Source organism: Castor canadensis, chromosome 11, assembly GCF_047511655.1.
Source record: "Castor canadensis chromosome 11, mCasCan1.hap1v2, whole genome shotgun sequence".
Classification (NCBI taxonomy): Eukaryota; Metazoa; Chordata; class Mammalia; order Rodentia; family Castoridae; genus Castor; species Castor canadensis.
Window position 1 is genome coordinate 46,819,600 of NC_133396.1, and position 10,105 is coordinate 46,829,704.

The following is a 10,105-nucleotide window of genomic DNA, read 5'->3' on the forward strand; positions in this document are numbered from 1 at the left end:
AGACAGTGGCAGATATGGAGGGGTGCTTCTGCACACCAAGGAACACCAAAGATTGCTGGCAGCGACTGGAAGCAAGCAGACAGGCAAGTAACAACTTTCCCTTGTAGCCTCTGGAAGGAACCAACCAGCCACAACCTTGATTTAGGACTTCCAGTCTCCAGAACTGGATAGCATGAATTTCTGTTGTTTTCAACCACCCAATTTGTGGTCATTTGTCTTGGCAATGCTAGGAAACTCATATGACCTGTCTTTCTGCTGTCTTGAATTCTCTCATGTTCTGTGGGCTGGGTCACTGAGGGGAGCCACAAGCTCACTCAGGTTTCCATCATATTCATAAACATTTAGAATCCTTACCACACAGCCCAGGACTCACTCTTCTTTAACTCCAAATACTTCCTGGTGTCTGCTTTCTTCCAGGTAGGTACAACAATTGCTTCCTGTGTTTAGTGGCTGGTTGTTTTTGTTTTAATCACTTAATATCTTAGCTACAGCTCCAAGGAACACAGAGCTATCAGCACAGGGTCCACATCCTACATGAAAAAAGGCATGTTACCAACAAGAAGGACATTTTTGAAAACCACCTTAAGAGAGAGAGAGAGAAAGTGACACCAAGCGTAGAGTCAACAGCTTTCTGCCAGCCCTGAATTTAATCTGTTTTGACCAGGACACAGCTGTTTTCTTCTCTTTCTCGGCATCTCACTCTGAACCACAGCAGCTAACTGCCCATTGTCGTCAGCGGTGAGTTTTTATGTTGAAAGACACTTTCATGAGAGCTGGCACCACATTCTGCACCTTGGTGGGTATTGTTCCTGCAAAAAAGTTTTTAGTTAACAAGTTTGGAGGGTTTGATCTCAAAAGCACTGGGGAGATAAGTTGGCAGGGCCAGTAGTGGCATGCCTTTGGTGACAAGCCTGAGCCAGCACTGTCTTCCAGGAGCTGAACATCAGCCCTCTACAGGGGCCTGGAAGCAGACGGGGACGCGGGGAAGGAGAGCTGGGGACACTGGATTACCCTGCCTCACCCTCTGTGACCTACATGCAGACCCTGCTTCCCTATGGGAGAACAGCTGAACTCCTGGGTGTGGTTCTCTGAGCACTGGTGGCCCCATCCTGCTTTTCAGACACAAGCTTCTCTTCTTGTACAGCCCAGGATTAGCATGGAAATAGAGACATCATTCTTTAGGGGACCTCTGTTGACATCTCCCTCACGAATCAGTACTGGGGAATCAGTTCCTGGGCTGTGCTCTGAGGACAGACAACCCATTTGCCATGTCTCCTGGCAAGTGGCACCCACAGAGCTCTTGTGCAGGACCCTGTTGCTATACAATGTTGCACAGGATGGCCATCACAAATTCTCCCTGCCAGGCTGGGATGCCTGAGGAGCAGTTCCAAATCTTCAGAACTAATAAGAACATTTCACACCTTGTCCTTTCTCTTTTTTCCTTTTTTTTTTTCTTTTAATATTATTTTCTGTGTAACAGCACCAAGTCCTGAATGCTGCCGAAAATGAAGGGGGCTGTCAAAAGCCAGAAAGGAAGGGAAAAATCTAATGCTGACCCCAACAGCAATAACTGGAAGATATGTCTCCATTCTCCCCCCACCGCCCCCAGCTCAGCAGGTGAGCTCTACCTGTGCAGCCTAATTGCCACTTGTCTGGGGCCCTGCATGGTAATGAGGAACTGGAGCGCAGGGGTACTCTTTAAATGATGCAACATTTAAACAACATTCTTCGATCTTTCATGCACCCCTGCTTGGCTTCTTAATTATTGGCAGTGTCTGACTTCCAAGGAACCCTCTTTTGTCTCTGGCGCTCATTTCCTCCTCCTTCTGTGGAAGGGCTGTGGCCTTCTCTGTACAGTGGTTTGTGGCAACAGATTGTGAGGCACGTAAGGAGACTGTGATCCGTAAGGCCAAAGAGAGGGCCGGTCTCTTCCTTGGGAAGGCAGCCAGCATATTTAATGGAGTCCTTAGCGATGTGCAGGGAGGGGTGCTATAGGAAAACGCAGGAAGCTGCAGCATGAAGTGTAAATATGATGATTGTTGTCTCTTTCACCGGAGGTAAATAAATCAGCTTGATGTAGATTTGAGAGGTAGCTGGTGATGCTTGTACTTACAAGGCATCCCAAGCCTGACCTCTTGAGAGTGCTTCATTCATTGATTCATTACGCCTTCCCTGGGCCCATGGAGGGAGGGAGGTGGGGAGAATTATTGTCCTGGCTCGAAACTGAGGGACTGAGAGAGGTTAAGAGGCAGTAAGTTGGGAGGAGAAGGCATGGCCCCAGCAGACCATCCAGCACTCCTAGCACAAGATCATGCTCCACTTACAAACAAGTAATTGTCAGGTAACCCATTTTTCCGGGGTCTAATTTCAGCATAGGAGGGTTTTGTCTCCTCTGTATCTGAAAAACCTGTGAGCCTGTGGAACAGGAAAGAATGACTTCAATCACATGCCACACTTGTTTGGGGGCTGAAGGGTCCAAAGAGCAAGTAAGTCTTACCCTCCCCAGGTCCCCAGTCTCACCAGAAAAGAAGGCCTGGCACGTAGGGGAAATGCATTATGAACACAGTATCATGAGGCCTACGGCCCTCAGGTTCATGAAAAAGTAGACCTGCAATTGTTTCATCAAGAACACTGTGGATCAAGTGTCCTGAGAAGGGATGGGCTCAACCCAGGAGATGTGGCCTTTAGGTTCTCAGCTGGTGCTGAGACAGTAGTGTTGCAGCTGGGCTTTGCAAATGGGTCAGAAGCACAGAGTCCCTGTCATCCCAGGACTGGAATTCACCTGAGTGTGGAATGGAGAAGTCTGGCCATTTTAGACCCCAGAGAGGTAGGCAGTGTGTTGGAACAATTCCCACATTGGACAGTCTTGGACTCTCCTCACCGTACAGCTCTCCCAGGGCACCTGAGAATGGCTGGTGAGCTGCGGCAGAGCTCTGTCATGTGGGTTACCAAGGAGCAAGCGAACAGAGGAAACTGCCTTCAGCGTCCCTAAAGACCAATTTCTTCCAGTCCCAGCATGTGTGGAGAACCTCCACAAAGTCCCAATTGTCAGGGTGGCTGTGTCCTCTGTGTATCTCTGATAATATGACAGATGGGTGCAAACAAGCTCTTCCAGGCACCCAGGGAGGTGCCCGACGCACCTGGCTCCTTATCCCAGAGCAGATGCATTTGGGTTTGCCTGCCCAGGCACCACCTCCTGCCCTGGTGTGTGGAAACTGTTTGGTGCCTGGTCCCTGATTCCTTAGCCCAAAGCCATGAGGCTCAGATTGATCCCAGCTATAGTGGGCAGGCCTGGTGGAACCAGTAAGGGTACACCATTAGTGCTTTTGCAGGTAATTTGCCACCATTATTTCCATCTGACACTCGCTTCCTCCCTGCTTTTTTCTGTTCCTCCATCCTTCTTTCCCTTCTCCCCCTTCTCTCTTTTTCTCACTCAGCCTCTGTGCTGAATTCTGCATTGACATCAGCACTTCCAAAAACAACAACAAAAGAAAGTAGGTCACTGGCATTGCCAGATCAGAGTTGGCCCTGGGTGTCAGCTGATTCTGGGGTACAGCCCATCTCATGGAGAGCAGAGAGACACTCCCAAAACTCTGTGCCCAGTGTCTTGCAAGGAGCTTGGCTTCTGTCACCCCACTTTGGGAGGAGGAGTAGGTACATGTATGTGGCCTGCGTGCTGGCACTTTGGCTTACGGATGGTGTTGGGTTGGCATTTTTGCACAACGGGATGGGCAGTGTCCCTTACATTCCCTCTGGTCCTGGCATGGCATTGGAAGCCAAGGGACCCAGAGAGCACGCACCTAGTCTTGGAGGGGGAAGCCAGCCTACAGACATGTTGGTTGTCACACACGTGTGTACAGGCCCTGCAGCGCTGTCTTCTCGAGTGTCTCAGGGGCTTCACACGGAATATTGCCTCGCTCTCTACGGCCATGGAACTCCCAGTTCTACTTGAAAGATTACCCAACACGCTAATTGGGATTCCTGCTATGATTAAAAAGAAATTTCAGATTAGAGCCACTATGCCATAGAGCTCAGGAAGAAAACAGCTCTTTATAAACCCAGCAAGAGGCAGGCTTCAGTGTATTTTTTTTTTCTAACTTCGAAAGAAGCTGTGTCTTGCTGTTGTTTTGCCCATGACCAGTCAAGTACAAAAAGTCACCAGGTAAGGCCCAAATCATAAAAGAGTGTGGGCATTTGCCAAGAGATAGAAGTGTAGCTTCCTTTTACATACAAGGACCATAATGGATCTATTTCTGCAAGCCTAGATCCTGCCCCACCAGCACCTTTTGGGCCTCTGATTGGCAAAGCCATGCTCAGTTTGGGTCAGCCTACACCCAGGAGAAACCTTTTCTGCGCAGCCGAGGGTGAGGAGCACATTTCAATCTGGCTCCCTGAAGCGATTAGCTCTGGTGGTCCCCAGAGGTGGCTGGGGGAGGGTAGGATGGAGCTGTGGTCAGTTGGAGGCAGGCACTTCTGAACCATCCATGGGCATCTGCACTTTTAGATCTCATTAGCTTGGGGAGGGAGAACCCACACTGCATGGCTCCCCTGGGCATCTTACCTATTAAAACAGCTCCAGGATAAGTCCTGCCATCTCTTTTTCTACCCCACTAGAAGCCCCCAATGCCCATCCCCCAGTTAAGATTTAAAAACTTTGACATTGAACCCAAATCCTCCTAAAAGGAAGACATTTGACTTTATGTAAATAAAATGTCTCCTTAATATTGGCTTCATTAAAAGACCCAAGAAAAGAACATCAGTGTTTGCTGATGGAAGAGTATAATTGTGTTTAAGGGTAATCGGCTAGTTATTGCAGATAATTGTCTGCAAATAATGGAGAAACAGGTAATAAAGAGGAAGGAGGCAGGTGAAAGGGGCTGGCACAGGTAATCCCCCCCCTCCCCCCGCCCCGGGCCTGAATGGGGTTGGGTGGAGGCTGAGAACAATGAAAGGCAATGACTGTACTGCCAGACAACCCCAAAACTGCCATTTGCAGAGTTTTGGGATCCCACTGAGCAGTAAAATTCCAAAAGACTTTAGGGGGCCATTTTTGGTTGCAGATATTTTCTTTAGCCAACTAGAGACCCTGAGAAACAGCAACTGCTATTAGTTTATTAAAAAAAAAAACAAAGGTCTTTTTAGAACACCCCCTTCTTCCTCTAACAATATAAAAAAGATGCAATTTCAGAATAAAGGATTATCTTTAGATTGAATAAATTTGGCTTAATGAAAAACCCGCCACATTAATGTTTCATTGCAAATCAGTGAAATCTCAATTGCAGGCTCCCCTCATCTTCGAGCTAGCTTTTGAAAGACACTGTTCCTGGGGAGCTTTGTTTCTGCCAGTTGCGCAGCTTTTAGGATGAAAAGGAAGCAGGGTGCCTGGGCTTAAAGTCTGCTGCTGTCTTCTGGTAGCCTTTAATCCTTCCTTCCCCTCCCCTCCACCTGCCCCGACCCCATCCAATTTCTCTTGTGTGAGAGAATAAGGAAGGAAACAGTTTGGTCAAAATCAGATTGGAGGTGGGTGTGGTGGTACATGCCTGTAATCTCAGCACTCCAGAGACTAAGGCAGTATGATGCAAGCTGGAGGCCAGCCTGGGTTATGGAGCAAGACCTTGTATCCAAAAACAACAAGAACAAAAAGTTGGTCAAAAAGACAAATTAGTCAATGACTATTTCTGCCACAGCCTTTGCAGCTCTTGGTACTCATTTTGCTGTGACAGCCAAAGATAAACTACCCATGAGAGCTGGATGCCAGTGGCTCACACCTGTAATCCTTGCTACTCAGGAGGCAGAGATCAGGAGGATCACGGTTCAAAGCCAGCCTGGGCAAATAGTTCAAGAGACCCTATCTCAAAAAACCCTTCACAAAAAAGAGGTGGTGGAGTGGCTCAAGGTGTAGGCCCTGAGTTCAAACCCCAGTACCGCAAACAAAAACAAAAACAAAACAAGATAAACTACCCATAGAGCAGAGCGCCACCTATGCGTCAGGATGTGAGGTGCGTCCATGACTAGGTTAAATTAACCAGTCTGGATCAGTATTCTTCAACTTTTTCAAGACCTGATGAAAAACTCCCTCTAGAAACCTGCACATTCACAGAAGGCCTTGCATCAAATTCCAAAAAGTTTTCGGACACCTGCTTTCATCCTCCCCAGCCTCTGGAGGGGATCCTGGCTGAGAACTCTGACTCTGGGTGAACATTTCTTATCTTTCATTTCACAATCCAATGATAAAATTACTCTTAAAATCCTAATGTTTCATTCCAAAATAGCCAAGCTTTTCTTTGTCTTTGTTGAAAGCTTTATTTTTTTCCTTATTGAAGTTGTTTTAATACAAGAAAACTTGACCTAACCAGCTAAATATCATTAACTGAAAGCAAAATTAAAATTTAAAAGGCAAGATAACATAACATTAATTTGTTATTTATGGTGCTGAGGACCATAACCAGGGCTTTGTGCATGCTAGGCAAGCTGAGTACCACTCAGCAGCACCTCCAGCACTTGGTTTTTTGAGCAAACAAAGTAGACATATTTTATTGAAGGTGAATGTGAAGATTTTAAGTTAATTTTTCAGATGAACAAAAACAATGAAAAGAAAATACAAATTCTCAGTATAGTCATAGGATTCACAAAAACTCTGAGAAAAGGCCAAAAATGGATTAACAAAAATGCTTAGAGCACAAAGAGTTATAAAAAATGAAGGCTAGGTGCCATGGCTCATGCCTGTAATTCTAGTTACTTGGAGGCTGAGATTAGGAGGACTGAGGTTTGAGGCCAGCCTAGGCAATAGTTTGAGGGACCCTATCTCCAAAATACCCAGAGCAAAATGAACTGGAGGTAAGGCTCAAGTGGTAGAGCACCTGCTTTGTAAGCATGAAGCCCTGAGTTCAAACCCTAGTATTGCCAAACAACAACAACAAGAACAAGGAATCACTGTGGAAGGGAGTTAGGAATGTGCCCATTGTAAGTGGTTCTTGCAGACCTCATTGTCAACCTTTTTTTTCTTTTGCAGGCTGGAGATGGAACCCAGGGCCTTCCACATGCTAGGCCAGCACCTAACAGTGGGCCACACCTTAGCCCCTCATCTACTTTGAGTCACTGACTTCACTACTTTCTTCACTGACTCTTCCTGGGCCCTGCAGGAGGAAGGATGGGATGGTACAGCCAGGTTTTCTTTCTCTGCCTGTAGTTAATGGCGTCTATTAAACTTAACATGAGATCCTTTCAGAAATGGGGATCTAGCTATAGTTGTCAAGAAACTAGAAAAAAGGGCTGGCAGAGTGGTTCAAGTGGTAGAGTGCCTGCCTAGCAAGCGTGAGTCCCTGAGTTCAAAACCCATGCTGCCAAAAAGAAGAAAAGAAACTGGGAAAAAAAAAAAAAAAAGGAAAAAACACCTTGGCTACTTGGACATTTTCTGACACTGCAGTCCTGTCTTGGTGGAAAAGGAGGCAGACAGAATGGGACTGAGGCTCTTGGCAATCCTGGTGACCGGTGACCTGGTTCAGTGAAGTTTAAGAGTCAGAATAGCAGTGACAACCCCTAAGAAAAGCAAGAGGACAGATCTGACTTTCTCTCCAAATTACCTCTTAAGAGCTTGACATTCCTGGAGTTGGAGGAGGAGCTGGGTTGCCTTAGGGTGGACCTGTTTTGCCATGGTTACGTGTCAGGGGATGTCCACTAGTGGCAGCCTGGGTTTGGGACTGCCTGAGACTTGGATTCCTTCCACTTGGGGAAAGAAGGGCAGGCAGGCTCAGAAACACAGGCTGAATAACTAGAAGGCAGATTTTTTTATATCTACAAAGTGGGGATTATAATCAAATCTCCCCAGAGGGGACATTTCTGTTTGTTATGAGGTCACGTCTGTGAGGGGCTTTAAAATCCTGAAATGCTATTGGACTCTAAGTTGCTTTCTTTTTCTCACTTGCCTCTTTGGAATGGAAATGGGTGAAGAAGGAGAGATCTGAAAGAATATAGGGTTGTGACCTGACTGCAGCCTGTCTCAGGGGCCGGAGTGGGTGGGCAACTCAGAAGTGAAACCATTGCTGAGTGAGAAGTCCAAAGGAGGAGGAAGTATGTTTGTGGGGGAGCTGCTTCTGGTGGCCCCTGGGGAGGCTGAGGCCAGGAAACCCAGTGTGAGGTTGGAGGGGAAGAGGATCAGCAGATCAGCATGAGGAATTTCAGGGAGACTCCATCCCCACAATGCACTGGGGGATATTCCTCTGTGGGGTGGTTTAAAGGGAAGGGAGGACAGCAACAGACAAATTTGGGATTAGGGAATAGGCAGGGCAAAGCAGGAGGCGGGGGCGGGGAATGGGCTTGGAGTTTGCAGCAGCTGAGCCCCAGCAGTTTGTAGCTATGAGCAACACACAGTAACTTCCAGAAAACCAGTCTCCACCCAGTCACCCAGTCCCCGTTTTAGGCACAATGGGACCCACTTAAGATGAGTTTGAGCCCTTCTTCTGACAGGCTCTGGTAATAGCCAACAGAGGCACAGGGGAGGAGGCCAGCTTGGAGGTTGCTCCTGGAAAGGAAACTGGTGTGGAAATTCAGAAATCTGTACCTCTGATTTACAAAGTGCCAGACACTTGGTGGCACTTTAAATGCCACAGATAAAAACAGTGAGAGACTCTCCCTATGGCAGGCGAGATCGGAGGTCAGGGACTTCAGTGCCTCTGAGGCTCAGATGCCTGGATAAAAAGTAAAAACACCTTGGAGACCCCTGTGACCCCTTGTGTAGGGGGAGAATGTCACTGTGGCCCAGCTGGCTGGGTGGAGCCTGGAGCCTCTGGGATGCACAGGACAGGCACAGCATTAGAGGAACTCAGGGCTCCCAGCCTGCAGAGTCAGACAAAGCCCTTCAGGGCCCAGGGTTATGGAGAAGTGCTCAGGGCTCAAATCACATCTGCTCCCTTATCATCCTGAAGGTGTCACCAGCCCAGCATGTGAGGAGGATGGGACAAAGCTCCACCTTTCAGTCTTCCTGAGTGACATCTATTTGAGAGACCTCTTTGCCCCTCTCCTCATGACTGCCCTTGCAATCCAATAAAGGGGAATTTGGTTTTCGGGCTGCCTCCACAGCTGGAATGTACCCTGCACATAGGGAGCCCACCTTATTCATCGAGGCATCCCAGGGCCTGAATTATGGCCTTGCACAATGTTGGGGCTCAGATCTGTTGACTACATGAATGTCCTGCTCAGGTTGCATAAGAGAGAATGCATAGTGGGTTGTGTGTGTGTGTGCACGTGTGCATGTACACAAAATGCCTCTCTCTGTATGGTACCCTCCTGTCTTGTCTGCATCATTTCCTGCCTCTTACTCACTGGTAGCTCCACTACCATATGGAGTTGTGCTTTCCCTTTCCAGGTGCCTCTTGGGTGTGCCCCTTTGGGATCTTGCTCAGTAACCACCTTCTTGTGCTCATCCAGTGCCCGTGACTGTTTCCTCTTGGATTTGTCTGCTGGTAGCTTGTCACTGAGGAAGTTTTTTATTTGGTGATTATCCCTGAAATCTTTCTGGCTGGAGCAGTGAGCAGCCACTTGGACAATGCCACCAGTGTCTTGACTGTGATTGCCCCCAGAGTGGCGGGGATAGGGAGGAGGTGACACAGAGGCACCAGGCTCTTGACGATACCTGTATGTTTAGGTTCTGAGTACTGGCATTGCCTTCTTCCTCCAATTGGGCCTCCAGGGAAATGGTACTTACAGAGATTGAAGAGTTTAATACACGTCTCGCTTCCTCTGTTTTCAGAGGCCCTCAGAGGGAGTGGCAGAAGCTCGGACTGGCAGGGGCTCCGAGCTCCCTGGGTGAAGGAGTAGGGGGTGGCATGGAGCCTTGGCCAATTTGGAAAGCACTGTGACCCGAGCACATTTTGTAGCAGCAATGTCAAATTCTGCCATTCAGGCATGCCATTAGTGTGCATGCTGCCACACAGAAACCAGTGACACAAAGGCACAGCCTTCCCCACCCTCCTGGTGCTTAGAAACTAACAGCTCTAATGAGAAATGAGAGCTGAAAGGAGAGAGATGGGGGGCGGGCCACAGCAGTGCAGACTGGCTCTGTGTGTTGGAAGAGGCTGACCCACTTCTTTTGGAGGTAAGGGGCCCA

General features: G+C 48.0%; 1 long non-coding RNA gene across 1 annotated transcript; it reads left to right on the forward strand.

Annotated features, from left to right (window-relative positions):
- The first annotated feature begins 341 nt into the window (after positions 1–341).
- On the forward strand, positions 342–7,247 carry LOC141414054 (uncharacterized). The gene is made up of 3 exons (XR_012439156.1): positions 342–738; positions 1,481–1,617; positions 7,013–7,247. It is a non-coding gene; the product is annotated as an uncharacterized lncRNA (long non-coding RNA).
- The last annotated feature ends 2,858 nt before the right edge of the window (positions 7,248–10,105 follow it).